At 42.3% G+C, this 15,886-nt stretch overlaps 1 protein-coding gene, 1 non-coding gene and 1 pseudogene across 5 annotated transcripts in view; 1 reads left to right on the top strand and 2 right to left on the bottom strand.

The window, feature by feature from the left end:
• Positions 1-15,886, top strand: part of CLYBL (citramalyl-CoA lyase) — a 298,175-nt gene that overhangs the window by 185,232 nt on the left and 97,057 nt on the right. The window lies entirely within an intron of this gene.
• Positions 3,759-3,886, bottom strand: LOC117063811. The gene has a single exon (XR_004429095.1). It is a non-coding gene; the product is annotated as a small nucleolar RNA SNORA25 (small nucleolar RNA).
• Positions 3,957-4,043, bottom strand: LOC117063776 (annotated as a pseudogene).

The raw sequence follows: 15,886 nt of genomic DNA, 5'->3' as shown, positions 1-15,886 counted from the left end.
GAAGAAAGTATATTTTGTATTTACTAGATGCAGAGTTCTATGTATTTTCTATCAGACCAAGCTTGTTAATTATGTTGTTCAAATATACAAATCTTTACTGACTTTTTTCTGCTTGATGTGTCAATAATTGGGAGAGGCTAGTTGAAATCTATGCTCCAATAGAAAATTTGCCAATGTATTTAGGTATATACACATTTAGAATTACTACATATTCCTGGCATATTGATTCATCTATTTCTGTGTACTGACCATCTTTATCCCTTATAATGCATTTTACTTTAAAGTTTATGTGGTCTGATCATAATACAACAACATCAACTTTCTTTAGGTTGGCATTTGCTCAGTGTATCATTTTCATTCTTTTGCTTTCAAAGTATTCATGTCTTTGTATTTTAATTATGTCTCCTATTTTAAAAAAATTTCTATATCCATGTTGACAATTTCTCTTTTTTTTTTTTGGAGACAGAGTCTCACTCACCCAGACTGGAGTGCAGTGGTGTGATCTTGGCTCACTGCAAGCTCTGCCTCCCAGGTTCACACCATTCTCCTGCCTCAGCCTCCCGAGTAGCTGAGACTACAGGCACCTGCCACCGTGCCTGGGTTTTTTTTTTTTTTTGAGACATAATCTCAGTATGTTGCACAGGCTGTAGTGCAATGGTGTGATCTTGGCTCACTGCAACCTCCGCCTCCCAGGTTTAAGCGATTCTCCTGCCTCAACCTCCCAAGTAGCTGGGAATACAGGTGCCTGCCACCACACCCAGCTCATTTTTGTATTAATTGGTAGAGACAGGGTTTCACCATGTTGGCCAGGCTGCTCTCGAACTCCTGACCTGAGGCGATCCACCTGCCTTGGCCTCCCAAAGTGCTGGGATTACAGGCGTGAGCCACTGCACCCAGCTAATCCATTGAATTTTAATGTAATTACTGATGAGTTTAAATTTAATTATACCTTTTTTTTTTTTTTTTTCTTTGAGACGGAGTCTCGCTCTGTCACCCAGGCTGGACTGCAGTGGCCGGATCTCAGCTCACTGCAAGCTCCGCCTCCCAGGTTTTTTTACGCCATTCTCCTGCCTCAGCCTCCCAGTAGCTGGGACTACAGGCGCCCGCCACCTCACCTGGCTAGTTTTTTGTATTTTTTAGTAGAGACGGGGTTTCACCATGTTAGCCAAGATGGTCTCGATCTCCTGACCTTGTGATCCGCCCATCTCGGCCTCCCAAAGTGCTGGAATTACAGGCTTGAGCCACCGCACCCGGCCCTATACCATTATATTTTATAATGTTTTCCCACCTGTTTCATGTTTATTTTTTTCATCTTTCTTTCCTTTTAAAAAAAAAATATATATATATTTCATTTTTTATTTTTTGAGGCTGAGTTTTGCTCTTGTTCTTTATTGCCCAGGCTGGAGTGCAGTGGCACGATCTGGGCTCACTGTAACCTCCACCCCCCGGGTTCAAGCAGTTATCCTGCCTCAGCTCCTGAGTAGCTGTGATTACAGGTGACTGTCACCACGCCTGGCTAATTTTTTATATTTTTAGTAGAGATGGGGGTTTCTTTTTTTTTTTTTTTTTTTTTTTTTTTTTTTGAGACGGAGTCTCGCTCTGTCACCCAGGCTGGAGTGCAGTGGCCAGATCTCAGCTCACTGCAAGCTCCGCCTCCTGGGTTCATGCCATTCTCCTGCCTCAGCCTCCCAGGTAGCTGGGACTACAGGCGCCGCCACCTCGCCCAGCTAGTTTTTTGTAGTTTTTAGTAGAGACGGGGTTTCACCGTGTTAGCCAGGATGGTCTCGATCTCCTGACCTCGCGATCCGCCCGTCTCGGCCTCCCAAAGTGCTGGGATTACAGGCTTGAGCCACCGCACCCGGCCGAGATGGGGGTTTCATCACGTTGGCCAGGCTGGTCTCGAACTCCTAACCTGGGGTGATCCACCCACCTCGGCCTCCCAAAATGCAGGGATTACAGGCATGATCTACTGTGCCTGGCCAGTTTGTTTATTTTCTTAGTCCATTCTTTCCTCTCTTGGTTTATAAGTTAGGACCATGTTTGTAATTTGTATTGGTTTCTCTTGAAATTTTACTAAGCACACTTAACAAAGCCTAAAATTAATCCATATCTTTCTTCTGGACAGCTCAAGAATCTTGGAAAACTTTGAATCCAGTTATTTCTCTTGCACTGTATGCGTTATTTTTGCTCAATATTTTAGTTATCTCTCTTTAATCCCATACATTTTATATTATTGCTATCTACAGTATTTCTTTATATTATCTTACATATTTTCCCACTTTTTTTTGCTTATCATTCCTTTTTGCATCTCAGATCTTCTTCCTGGGATGAGCTTTCTTTCTCTTGAGATGCATCTTTCAGAATTTCCCTATAGTGAAAGTTGGTTGATCATAAAGTTTCCTTTTTTTTTTTTTTTTTTAATGCCTTTATGACCCGGGTGTGGTGGCTCACACCTGTAATCCCAGTACTTTGGGAGGCCAAGGCAGGCAGATCACCTGAGGTCAGGAGTTTGAGATCAGCCTGGCCAACATGGTGAAACTTTATCTGTACTGAAAATGCAAACATTAGCTGGGTGTGGTGGTGTGCACCTGTAGTCCCATCCTCAGGAGGTTAAGACAGGAGATTTGCTTGAACCTGAGAGGTAGAGGTTGCTGTGAGCCAAGATCATACCATTGCACTCCAGCCTGTGCGACAGAGTGAGGCTCTGTCTCAGGGGAAAAAAAAAAAAAAGTTTGTGTAATCAAAAATTTTTCAAAGGATGGGTACCTTGTTTTGGAACAGTTGACCATGTTCTCTAGAGTGCCATCCTACTGTAAACATGGATACATTTCAACAAAAGTCCTTTTTTTTTCTTTGGCATACTGAAGTTTTACGAAAATGTGACTAGGTGTGGATTTATTACTCTTTTTCTCCCTTACATTTTTAATTCCTTTTGCTTGGTATTAGTTGTGTTTCCTATATTTGTAGATTCATGTCTTTTATCCATTTTGTAAAATTTCCTTTAGTACATCACATATGGTCTCTGTTTCTCCTTTCTATTCTTTCCTTCAGAGATGCTGAGTACACGTAGTTGGAAACTTCATTCTGTCCTTCTCTCTTAATATCTTCTCATATTTTCTCCTTGTTTCTCTGTGTTACATTCTCAGTTAGTTCTTCCTGTTTAATTTCCAGTTTTCTAATTCTCTCTTCAATTGTGTCTAATTCGTTTAACCCTTCCTCTGAGGTTTTGTTTGTTTGTTTGTTTGTTTGTTTGTTTTTGAGACAAAGTCTTGCTCTGTGGCCCAGGTTGGAGTGCAGTGGCATGATCTCGGCTCACTGCAACCTCCGCCTGCTGGGTTCAAGCAATTCTCCTGCCTCAGCCTCCCAGGTAGCTGGGATTACAAGCATTCACCACCACGCCCACCTAGTGTTTGTATTTTTAGTAGAGATGGAGTTTCACCGTATTAGCCAGGCTGGTCTCAAACTCCTGAGCTCAGGTGATCCGCTTGCCTCGGCCTCCCAAAGTAGTGGAATTTCCAGTGTGAGCCACCACGCCTGGGCCATCCTCTGAGTTTTTTATTTTAATTATTATATTTGTCATATCTGGAAGTTCTATTTGGTTCTTCTACATATCTGCTTGGTATATTGTGAATCTGATAAATCCAGTACTTTGGGGTGTAAATCATTTTTTATCTAAAGAAGAGAAACTTTGGTTAAACTTATTTACTTTCCCACATCAACAATCATGGATTATTATGTCATGATTATGAGTGGCAAAGTCTTATATTGCCTCAGGAAAACATAACATTATTGAGTGCTATGGCATTCGATAGAGAACTTCAGTCTTTGGTCATAGCATTAAGAGCTCTTGGTTTCATAGCCTCATGAGCCCTCTTTGAAATAACCTATCTAAATCATTTTTTGTTGTTTCTGCTGACTCTTACTTATGGCATGAACTCATATGTACATTTTATTCACATCAGATCGGTAATGTGCCAACGTTGCCACAAGATTTGAAGGAGGTACGTCTCACACAATAGCATGCTTATGAACCACAAAAGGCTCATGAACCCATATTCATTGGAATTAATTCAAACAATTCTTAGATCCTAAGAGCTTAAAGTGAGAAGGTTTTCCTCCAAAGAGAATTTGTGTTTACACCTACTGAGAGTCAAAGATATTACTAATGTGGGAGTCTCAATTTATTCTCCCTAGCCTTGCAGTGGTCTCAAGGCTTAGTATTCTGATACTAGGTCTGATATAGGTATTGGATTCTCCATGTCCTTATTTTTCTTTCACAAATCAGAATTCAACCTATTGCTTTTTGTTATTCCTCTGCTTCTGGAAAATTCTCTTTTTTTTTTTTTTTGAGATGGACTCTCACTTTGTTGCTCAGCCTGGAGTGCAGTGGCTCAATCTTGGCTTACTGCAACCTCCACCTTCTGGGTTCAAGCAATTCTCGTGCCTCAGCCTCCTGAGTAGCTGGGATTATAGGCACCCACCACCAGGCCCAGCTAATTTTCGTATGTTTAGTAGAGACAGGGTTTCACCATGTTGGCCAGGCTGGTCTCGAACTCCTGACCTCAGGTGATCTGCCTGCCTTGGCCTCCCAAAGTGCTGGGATTATAGGCATGGGCCACCGTGCCTAGCTGAAAATTCTCTTACATTCTACTGAGCCCAAAAATGCATTAAAAAGTACTTTTGTTGAAATATATCTATTTTTACGTAGGATAGCACTTCAGAGAACATGGCCAACCATTCCAAAACAAGGTACCCATCCTTTTAAATTTTTTTTTTTAATTTTCTGAGACAGAGTATTACTCTGTCACCCAGGCGGGAGTACAATGGCACGATCTCCACTCACTGCAACCTCTGCCTCTGTGGTTCAAGTGATTCTCCTGCCTCAGCCTCCTGAGTAGCTAGGACTGCAGGTGTGTACCTCCACCACACCTGGCTAACTTTTGTATATTTAGTAGAGATGAGGTTTCACCATGTTGGCTAGGCTGATCTCAAACTCCTGACCTCAAGTGATCTGCCCACGTTGGTCTCCTGAAGAGCTGGGATGACAGACATGAGCCACCCCGCCTAGCTTTTTTTTTTTTTAAAAAGACAGAGTCTTGCTGTGTCACCCAGACTGGAATGCAGTTGTTCAATCATTGCTCACTGCAGCCTCGACCTCCCAGGCTTAAACAATCCTCCCACTTCAGCCTCTTGAGTAGCTGAGACCACAGATGTGTGCCACCGTGCCCGGCTAATTTTTTTATTTTTATTTTGTAGAGATGGGGGTCTCTCTGTGTTGCCCCAGGCTTGGTTAGAAGCTTTAAAACAATTAGTCTAAAATTCATTCTTACACATTATTTAAAAAGCCAAATAGTTATAAAGCAACCCCCAACCATTATTCAGTTTCCCCCTCTTCAGAGACAATCCTTTTTACCTATTCTAGCTTATTGGTATGCCATTTTCTTCAGTATTTCTAAATAATACATTTCTTTTCTTTCTTTTTTTTTTATTTTTTTATTTTGAGATGGAGTCTTGCTCTGTCACTCAGGCTGGAGTGCAGTGGCACAGTATCTGCTCACTGCAACTTCTGCCTCCCGGGTTCAAGCAGTTCTTTGCCTCAGCCTCCCCAGTAGCTGGGATTACAGGAGCCCAGCACCACGCCCAGCTAATTTTTTTTTGTATTTTTAGTAGAGACGGGGTTTCACCATCTTGGCCAGGCTGGTCTTGAACTCCTGACCTTGTGATCCACCCACCTCGGCCTTCCAAAGTGCTGGGATTGCAGGCGTGAACCACTGCGATTGGCAATAATACATTTCTTAAATTATTTCTTTTCTATTTCAGGCATAATATATTGACTCCTCACTATGGAGAATGAGGATTTATCATTCCTCCCTCTCCACTTTGTCTCTGCCACATGTGAACCTTGCCCATCCTCCAGTTGTCCCAATACCATTATATTGTAACTTTAGTAAGATTAATATTCAGTGTAAAAACTATTTAGAGCTGAACTATATAGTAATAAATGATTATCTTTCTATTTCTGCCTGACCTATTGTTTTCCATGGAGATGGAGTTCATAATTGCCTTTTTTTTTTTTTTCTGGCTTAGTTTTCTATTAAGTTGTCACTAATTCAATACCCACTTCATGACTAATTGTCTGAATCTCCCCTTCGTATGTTCAGAAGCATCCAGTATTCTATCAGTTCATATCTTAGAGAAGTCCCTCCCTGAACCATCACAGTCCCTTGAAGTCTGGGCTGTTGGTCCTTCAGGCAGAGGCAAACTGGATTTGTGACCTCTCCCTTCCCCACCATTCTGGGGATTCCCTTCACCTTTCCCTTGTGGTCAGTGTCCTGTTTTCTACATCCTATGGCTTTTCATTTCTAGGTATGTTTCTATGTTTGGGTGAGACATATCTGCCAGTGGCTCTGAGACATGGCTTCCTTCTGAAGCATAGAAGCAACTTACATTCACATAATCTCATTTTTTTCTAGTTTGGCTTGTAAAGAGTAGAGATCTATTCGGAGTCTAAACCAAAGGAGTAACTCAGAATTGTGATTTGAGGAAGGCTTTTTCTTGGAAACTTAAGTTAGTGAAGTCTAGGATGTCACTTGTGGGCAACTTAATTGGATACCAGCAGTCTGATTTAGTGGAAAGGGTAGATGGCTTGGCAACAGAAAACTCATTTAAATTTCCCAGTTTTGACACTTGCTAGCCAGGGAATTTGAGTCCTGTAATCTCAGGAGCCTCTGTTTCTTTAATCTGTCCTATGAGATTGGTGATAATGAAGCACACACCGCCCACCACAGAGCCAGCTGTGAGGCTCCAACAGAAAAACCCTTTGTAAACTCTCAAATGCTACATAAATAATGTCTTTTTTTTTAACCCCAAAAACAGTGGTGTCATTTTTAAAGAGATGAAGCTTAGAAAATTTAAGAGAGTGAGTAATTAGTATGTCCCTTAAGGTATCTCTTTAACATACAGGATCATAATTCGATAGTCAGGAACTTTGGAACCATATTGCTTATGCCTGTGTCTGGATTCTGATAGCATTTTGTCCTAACAGTGTGACCTTGGGGAAATTAATTCCACATCTTTGTACCTCCATTTCCTCTTCTGTAAGATAAGAGTAAGGACGGTAAGAGTAGTCTTCCACCCCACAGAATTAGATTAAAGGGGCTGACATTTGTAAAGTGCTTAGAGCTGTGCCCAGCACATATAAGTGCTATGTGAGCATTTTATAAATCCATAAATAGCCATGGTCTTAACCGTGCTCCCGAACAAGGGTCTGAGAGCATCCGTTCAAGTCTCTGGTGAGTGCTCAGAATGCCAAGACTTACTGGTGTTGATTATTACCTTAGAGTCCTGACTCTCATAGGGTAATATATTGGGACAGATAGGTTTTCTCTCTAAATATCATGGAGTTTGCCAATTTTGCTGTTTTTTAACCTTCCTCCTCAACTATGGTAGACAAAGAAAAGACTGTAGTGCCAGAAAAATGCCACTTTTCCACTTAGGCTTCTATATAGATTTCTTAACATGAGGGGCTGGAAACAGCCATCTAAGAAAGATCTTATGTATTTATTTTTTTCCCTCCAGAAGTCAGAGAGAAAAATAAATGGTTTTTTTTTTTTTTTTTTTTTTGAGACGGAGTCTCGCTCTGCCGCCCAGGCTGGAGTGCAGTGGCCGGATCTCAGCTCACTGCAAGCTCCGCCTCCCGGGTTCACGCCATTCTCCTGCCTCAGCCTCCCGAGTAGCTGGGATACAGGCGCCCGCCACGTCGCCCGGCTAGTTTTTTGTATTTTTAGTAGAGACGGGGTTTCACCGTGTTAGCCAGGATGGTCTCGATCTCCTGACCTGGTGATCCGCCCGTCTCGGCCTCCCAAAGTGCTGGGATTACAGGCTTGAGCCACCGCGCCCGGCAAATTTCTATTGTTTTTTTTTTTTTTTTTTTTTTTTTTTTGAGACGGAGTCTCGCTCTGCCGCCCAGGCTGGAGTGCTGTGGCCAGATCTCAGCTCACTGCAAGCTCCGCCTCCCGGGTTCACGCCATTCTCCTGTCTCAGCCTCCCGAGTAGCTGGGATTATAGGCGCCCGCCACCTCGCCCGGCTAATTTTTTTGTATTTTTTAGCAGAGACGGTGTTTCACCGTGTTAGCCAGGATGGTCTCGATCTCCTGACCTCGTGATCCGCCCGTCTCGGCCTCCCAAAGTGCTGGGATTACAGGCTTGAGCCACCGCGCCCGGCCAATAAATCGTTTTCTTGACCTGCTAAACAATAGATTTTTACTTCGCATTATTGTACCAGATACTTGAGCAGTTCTCAGAAGAAAGGAAATAAGAAAAAGTCCAGAGAAAGCAGCACCATCTGGCTGAGGACAGTTCAGAGCAAGTGGGAGCTGGGCTGGAGGCTGGGCACTGAGCAAGACCCATGCACAGTGATCCTTCGCCACCGTGGGAAACCCAGGGATGGGAGGGCAGCCGCGGGTGGAATGGGATTGTCTGGGGAGAGCTGGCTACCCTCAGTAGAGGGGGCGAGGGAAGCACCTGGTTGAGTGGGGATCAGAGCAGCCACTCTCTTAGCCACCTGCTCCATGTGGCAGAGTACTTGGGACAGCCAGGAGGGCCGTCTTGTTGCAGCTGCCTTCCTCCATGAAACGCAAGAGGAAGGCAAATGCCTCCTAAGTGGCAGTCAGTGCTTCGGCAGCCCTTCCACCCTGCACCCCACCCCACGTCCCACCCCTGGAGTTTCTCAACTGGGCAGTGCTCTTTGAATGCTTCTCCTGTCACCCATCCAGGGTATTAGGACATGCCAAGGCCTAAAAGAAAGCGAGTGGTTGTGGAGACGAGAACGACTGGAAGCCACATTGTAGAGAAGGTAGTGCAGCTATAAACCCCACAGTGAGCCCCTTCCTAAGTGCCTCCTCCCCAAACAGAAATTCCTGCAAGGCCTCCTGTAGTCACCTGTTAGACTGCAGAACCAGGGAGGCACTCCATTTGTCAGCGTGAGTTGCTCAGAAAGAAATACCCAATATCAGTCAAAGTTGTTGGCTTATTATTCCTCTTTATTATTACTTTGTTACTTATTATTATTATTACTTTAATTGCCGTACAGATGGAGGGTCCTTTCCACCTGAGCGTATATGTTCTCTCTACTTTGTGCTCTCATTTACACTTCTTGTGCACATGTACGTACATAACACACACACACACACACACAAGTACATAGACCTTAAAGCTTCATTTATGCTTACATAGATATACCGTACACATACACGAATCCGTTTGGCTAACTTTTAAATTCCTCAGTGCTGTCACTTTTGTTGAAATAAATTAGTAGAGTGGCTAGGTGTATACTCCCCACAGCGAGCCAGTGAACTAATGTGCAGGGAATGATTAAATGTGTACAGGGGCGTGGGGAGCCAACTCCTCTTCAATAGGGGTGTGAAATTAGGATGGGAAGGCTCCTCTCCCAGGTGCCTTGCCTTTGTTAAAAGACTTAAGAGCTCGGGATATGTCTTCAATAGGAATTAGGGTATCTGAGTCTTTCTGGAATAGTGTGGAAAGCTGAACTGTGCTTAGGAACTCTGCAAGGTCTTTTTGATCCTTAAAGGTTCTGATATAAAAACCTGTCCAGGTTTTTATAAAAGTAGTGAAGTGTTTTCAGTTTTTTATTAATCTCTTCATACCCTTAAATAACCTTTCCCCTTTTGAACAGTAATTGTTAAAAAATAAATAAAAAACAACAAAAGTTTTTCTCATTGTTTTATTCTTCAAACCAGGCATCCTCTTAATGCAAGGATTCAAATATCTCTATTAGGGTCATAATAGTCAGCAATTTCTATTTAATGAGCTCAGCAAAGTCTCTTTACAAAGAGATGCAGGCTTTAAATTGCCAGTTATTTCTTTTCCTGCAATTCCTAGGAATCCAATTAAGTAAGACTGAGTATGATCTATAATGTGATATATCTGTCTACAGAAAGCCCAGGCCTAGGCAATAAAACAGATCTTTGAGCTCCAGCTCAAAATTAAGATTAAAAGAAAAAAGAAAAGAAAGAAAACACAGCTTAAATGATTCAAAGATTTATAAATGTGAAAACTGTATCCATTTCCTCTAATGTGAAGTAAGAAATAGCTTGGAGACTACAGTGAAAATCATTAAAGTTACTTATTTCAAATATAGCTACTAATTAAAATCTCTCCTTTGGACTAGGACCACAGGTGGTCTTTACAAAATAAATTCAAGAGGTTTTAGTTTGCTAAATCTGTGACTAAAGAATCAAATGTGTGGCCAGGCGCTGTGGCTCACGCCTGCAATCCCAGCATCTTGGGAGGCCAAGGCAGGCAGATCACCTGAGGTCAGGAGTTTGAGATCAGCCTGACCAACATGACGAAACCATCTCTATTAAAAATACAAAAATTAGATGGGCGTGGTGGCACACGCCTGTAATCCCAGCTTCTCAGGGGGCTGAGGCAGGAGAATCACTTGAACCCAAGAGGCAGAGGTTGCAGTGAGTCGAGATTGCACCACTGCACTCCAGCCTGGGTGACAACAGCAAGACTCCATCTCAAAAAAGATTCAAGTATATATAACCTCTGCCAAAATAAAGAGGAGATAGTATGAAATCATGCAGAGAACATGCTTTATATCAAAACATAGTATTCTTTTCAGGTTTTAAAAATTTCATTGGCCACAATTTATAACAAAGTATTAAATACCATATTTTCATTTATTATTATTATTATTATTATTATAGATGGAATCGTGTGCTGTCACCCAGGCTAGAGTGCAGTGGTGCTGTCTTGTGGTTCACCACAACCTCCGCCTTCTGGGTTCAACCAATTCTCATGCCTCAGCCTCCTGAGTAGTTGGGATTACAGGCATATGCCACCACGCCTGGCTAATTTTTGTATTGTTGGTAGAGACAGGATTTCACCATGTTGGCCACGCTGAGCTAGAACTCGTGACTTCAGGTGATCCGTCCGTCTTGGCCTCCCAAAGTGCTGGGATTATAAGTGTGAGCCACCACGCCCAGGCTAAATACTATGTTTTTAATAATAAATCAGTAGGTGTATTTTAAGTCATAATTTAATATTCTGATTTAGAGACAGAGTTCAGCAATAATATCGTACTTTTGCCATGTAGTTTTAAATACATCAAAGCTTCTCAGGATGCTGGTAGTGGTGGTTTAAATCTTATTCCATACCAGCTTTGCAGGCCACATGGTGTTTTGCTGATAAAAGAGGAGGAAAGTATGGCTCGTGAGGAGCAAATGTCAAGTCAGGAATTAACTCAAGACACAGCCTGCCTTTCTACTAAAAATACGCTATTTCAAATATGTTTTTGCAGTTTCCTCCATGTAATGTAGTTGTGTTAGCCATTTATTGGTCAGAAATTAACCTCTAAAAGTTAACAGTTGGGCCCTGAATTCTCAGCCAAGTCTAGTCTAAGAAGCAGCATATTCTTGGACAAGTTATTGATTAACTCCAGATAATTAAAACAAAAAGACTTTTCTAGGGCCAGGGATAGTGGCTCATGCCTGTAATCCTAGCACTTTGGGGGGCTGAGGAGGGAGGATCACTTGAGGCCAGGAGTTCAAGATCAGCCTGGCAACATAGTGAGACCCTACCTCTACAAAAAAAAAAAAAAAAAATTACCCAGGCAAGGTGGCATGCACTTGTGGTCCCAGAGACTCAGGAGTCTGAGATGGGAGGATTGTTTGAGCCCAGGATGTTGAGATTGCAGTAGGCCATGATCATGCCACCGCACTCCAGCCTGGGTGACAGAGTAAGAACCTGTCTCAAAAACACAAAAAACAAAAACTCTCCCTAGACATCTGTCAGAAGAGCTCAAAAGCCTAGAGAGAAAGATGAGCCAGGGATCTGGCCGGAGATAAAAGGCCAGCTTTGTCTTTGGTTTCCCAAAGACTATTCAAGAATTGGGGGGTGAATTCTTGGAGCCTCCTGGGGTAGAAGAATGAAACTAGGGTTGACCACCAGTAGGCATTCTGCTGAGCATTTCATCTAAGCCCCCTTCCATTTTGCAGGGGAAGGCTGATAACCTGGCCCAACTGGTGCAGGTCTGCAGGGCATGGGGCAGGGTGGAATGTTGTCAAGAGCTTCTCTTTCCTAGAGCTGTGGATGGATAGGCACATAGGGGAAAGCAAAGTAGAGAGGGCCAATAAATGGAAAAAAACCGTTCCACATAGTCAGAGCAACGGGAGCCTGAAGTGGGTATGAGAGCCCAAATTTGTGGTCAAGACATAAAAGGATGAGGGAGAACAGATCTAGGAACTTCCACTGGTCAGGGCCATCATGGCTCCCTGTGCTGGCAGCCAAGATTGGGCTGCTTCACTGGAGACATGCTGCATGCATCAGCCTTCAACTTTGAGGGCCACAGGTGAGGAGGGCACTAACACATCTCCTTCCTGGGTGTGGCTGGAGGACAGTGGCCTCCTTGAATTTTGGCCCATTCCTAAACCGAAGGCAGTTCCCCACAATAGTTCCTTCCAGCCTCCCCGCTTCCTAAGAGGGCCAGGCTGTGGCGCTGACCGTGGTGCTGACCGTGGCGCTGAAGGTGATCTGAGATTGATTTCAGAGATTTAGGGAGTACTTCCTGTGTGCTAGCACTATTTCTAAGTGCTCTGCATGGGTTAACTCATTTCATGTTCATAGCAACTCTGTGAGAGAAGTGCTGTTATTGTCCCCATTGACAGATAAGGAAAGTGGAATACAGAGAGGTTGATAAACTTGCCCAAGGTCACACAGCTAATAAGCGAGGAAGCCAGGCAGTCCATATCCCAGAGCAGCACTTTTGATCACCACATTTGCTAATGAAGGTTATTAACAGAGCCACACAAAACCTCCTGGATTTTCACTTGTCCAATATCATCCTAGCAGAAGCGAGCCAAGGTTCCCCATTTCAAATTGCCAGGCAAGTTGCTGTGGGGTGGCATCTTGGAGAGTCAGACACAGTGTAGACTGGTTGGGTACAAGCAAAAGTGGACAGCCCACCTACTCCATCTGGACAGCCACCACACCCTAATGTAATGACTTGTTTCATACCTGCTTCCCTGGTAGGCTCTTGGCTTTGTGAAGAGGGTGCCATCGTATCTCCCATTGCTTACCAGGGTGCCCAAGACATAGACACAGTAGGTATTCAGCAAATATTTTATGAATAAATGGGTTACATGTGATCAGTATATAGTAGCTGTTATTAATTTGCTATTATTTCAACATTGATAGAAGCACCATGTTGTAGAAATTATAGTCCCTTTTTATTTTATATTTGTCATCCCCCACTTTGAGAGTTACATAGAGTTCAGAGTGCATCTTAGTCTCATAGAGATGCATGTGTAGTGACAGAAATGAAAGAACTGAATTCATGAGTTGAGCGATTTGAATGCCTAAATACATGTATGACTGAAGTTTTGTTATATGTTAGATTTGGGATCTTACACTATATTTAAGATTTAAGATCTTGTAGTATCTCAGGAAGGTAGTTCCACTGACATGAAAATAACTGAACTGTCTCTTTTAGAGGAAGTATAAGCATTCCATGTTAACAGAACTTGCAGTGGCAGTTAGAAAATATTACAGTCAAATTTCTGGTTTTGGAGCTGAGTTCATTGCCTGTTTGTTGTTTGATCTTATTCAAATCATGTTTTTGTTGTGTTGTGTTAATATATATAAGATTTCTATGTCTGTCCTGTTAGCTGTTTTCGTGTGTGTGTGTGTGTGTGTGTGTGTGTGTTTGAACAACACTCCACAGCTGAGCTCTTGGAGGACCAGGCCTATTTTGACAGCTCCCCTTAGTCCGTGTATCACCAAGCTCGTTCTCTGCCAATATGTTTCACGTGATTTTGTGGACATGTGTAGCACGCCTGTGCAACTTGCAAACACTCATACATTATTACAATAATAATTGGGTTTTGATGCAACTGGAACTCGGTACTACCAAGCTGCCAGCATTTCCTTTTGGCTACCAGTACTAGGCAGGAAAATTATAGTCTAAGTGTCTTCCTGTTTATTGATAAACAAAGTGGCCAGCCCAGCAATGGAGCCTGATTAGCAGTTTGCACCCTTTGTGAAAGGATAAACAGAACCCTACTGTTTTCTGTGTTTGACTGCAATTTGCATCTTTAAAGAGGTTGAACTGCCCTGAGATTCATGTTCAACTTGAGTGCCTGGATATTCTTTGATATGTTACATGTCAGCCTCCTTGTTTTCCTCTCCTTCATCTTGAAACAATATTTGCCAGCGTTTCTCTGTTCCCATCTGGCTTACCATAAGCTTCCCCATAGTCACCTATCGAAAGAAGGAGGGAGGGGAGAGGCAGGAGAAGAAATATGTCTCTGTTTCACTGCGCTCAAATTTTACATTCCCAGAAGGCCCTTTAATGTCATCTCAATTCAATTTTTTGAAGAGAGAGTAATACAAGAATGAAGACCCAAAGACAAAAGAGAATCTGCTTACTGCTGTCTTTGGCCCACATGATCATGTTTGGGCTCATTCCCCCTCCATCATCTTCACTCACTCAGCAAAAAGTGCCTTCCCCCTTTGTAAAGTGAAATGTGGTATTAGCCGCCTACCTCAAGTTTGGTGAGTGTTCTCTTCTGAAATTTATTCTAACCTAATTAGATTCTTAAACTAAATGGTAACAGAGCGACTCATTGGCTCCCTCTGTAATTATTTTCCAATGAAAGAAATGAAGATCATTTTAATTTGAATTTGCATGATGTAAAAGAGAGTATTAATACACGTAAACATCCATTAATCTGTTTAAACAAACTTTCCCCGTAATCCTTGCCGTATGTAAACAACATTTGTTCTGCCTTAGAGATGTTGCATGATTGGACCCGCGAGACTCCAGTTATCCCACTGCACAGTTTCCCTTTATAACTTCAAAAGAAATGTTATATATTTATTGGCAGTTGTAGGGTGTTAAGTGTAGTTAGACATAAATTGTACCTCAGCTATTTTGTTAATGCCAGTAGGGATTAAATTAGATTTTTATAGCTGCTGTAGAAGTCTATTTGGTAGTTAACAAGTGGGATTTTTAAATCCTGGGAAACATAATCCTATTATAAAACAGGCAGCTGAATTAACATAACCCAGGAAGGGACTCTTCGTGGATTAGCTTTTTTTTTTACAATAACAAAGAAAATCATCAAATTGTATGGGGATATTACATGCTTTTCTCAAAAGTAAGAACATCGAATTGGGAAAAGGAAATGAGAAATGGGCAAACATGCTATTACTTAGAGGCCGTTTCTTTTTAAGGGAAAGACAATGGAGGCTGGGCCGTAAAGCTGAATAAATGTCTGCTATTTTCTGTGAAGACAGTAATGCTTTTTCAGTTATTGTTAAACTCTTGAATCTGAGAATTATAGAGCTGGAGAGAACTTGGACATTTATTTAATTTTTATAGTCCTATTCAAAGATTAACTTCAAACACTTCAGAAAGATGGATATATACACATACATATAAATATATACACGTATATTGCATGATGTACACACATTCTCACACACACACACGCACTTAATAGTGTATGAGTGAGCTTTTTATTTTTAAAGAAGAGCCTTCCTTAAGTCTTAGCAATTGGTTTTCACATGCTGGTGAGGGTGATTATTAGAGCTTGCAGGACTTGCCAATTTTCATTTGCACGGGTATCATCTTAGCAGATAATCACATGGGCATCAATCACTGGCATATCATTGTGTTAGATAATTGCATGGGCATCAATCATGTGTGTATCTGGAGCAGGTCATCATGTGGGCTTCAATTTCATCTATCTGGAGGAAGGTAATTGCATTGGAAGCAGGGAAGGGTGTGTCTATGTGGCAGATAATCACCTGGGGATCAGTCACATAGGTATCGAGGTAGATAATCCTGTGCAGATCCATC

This window comes from Trachypithecus francoisi, unplaced genomic scaffold (genome assembly GCF_009764315.1).
Source record: "Trachypithecus francoisi isolate TF-2019V2 unplaced genomic scaffold, Tfra_2.0 Lachesis_group18, whole genome shotgun sequence".
NCBI lineage: Eukaryota > Metazoa > Chordata > Mammalia > Primates > Cercopithecidae > Trachypithecus > Trachypithecus francoisi.
Note: the sequence above shows the minus strand (reverse complement) of the source record. Positions and strands in the feature narration are given on the sequence as shown.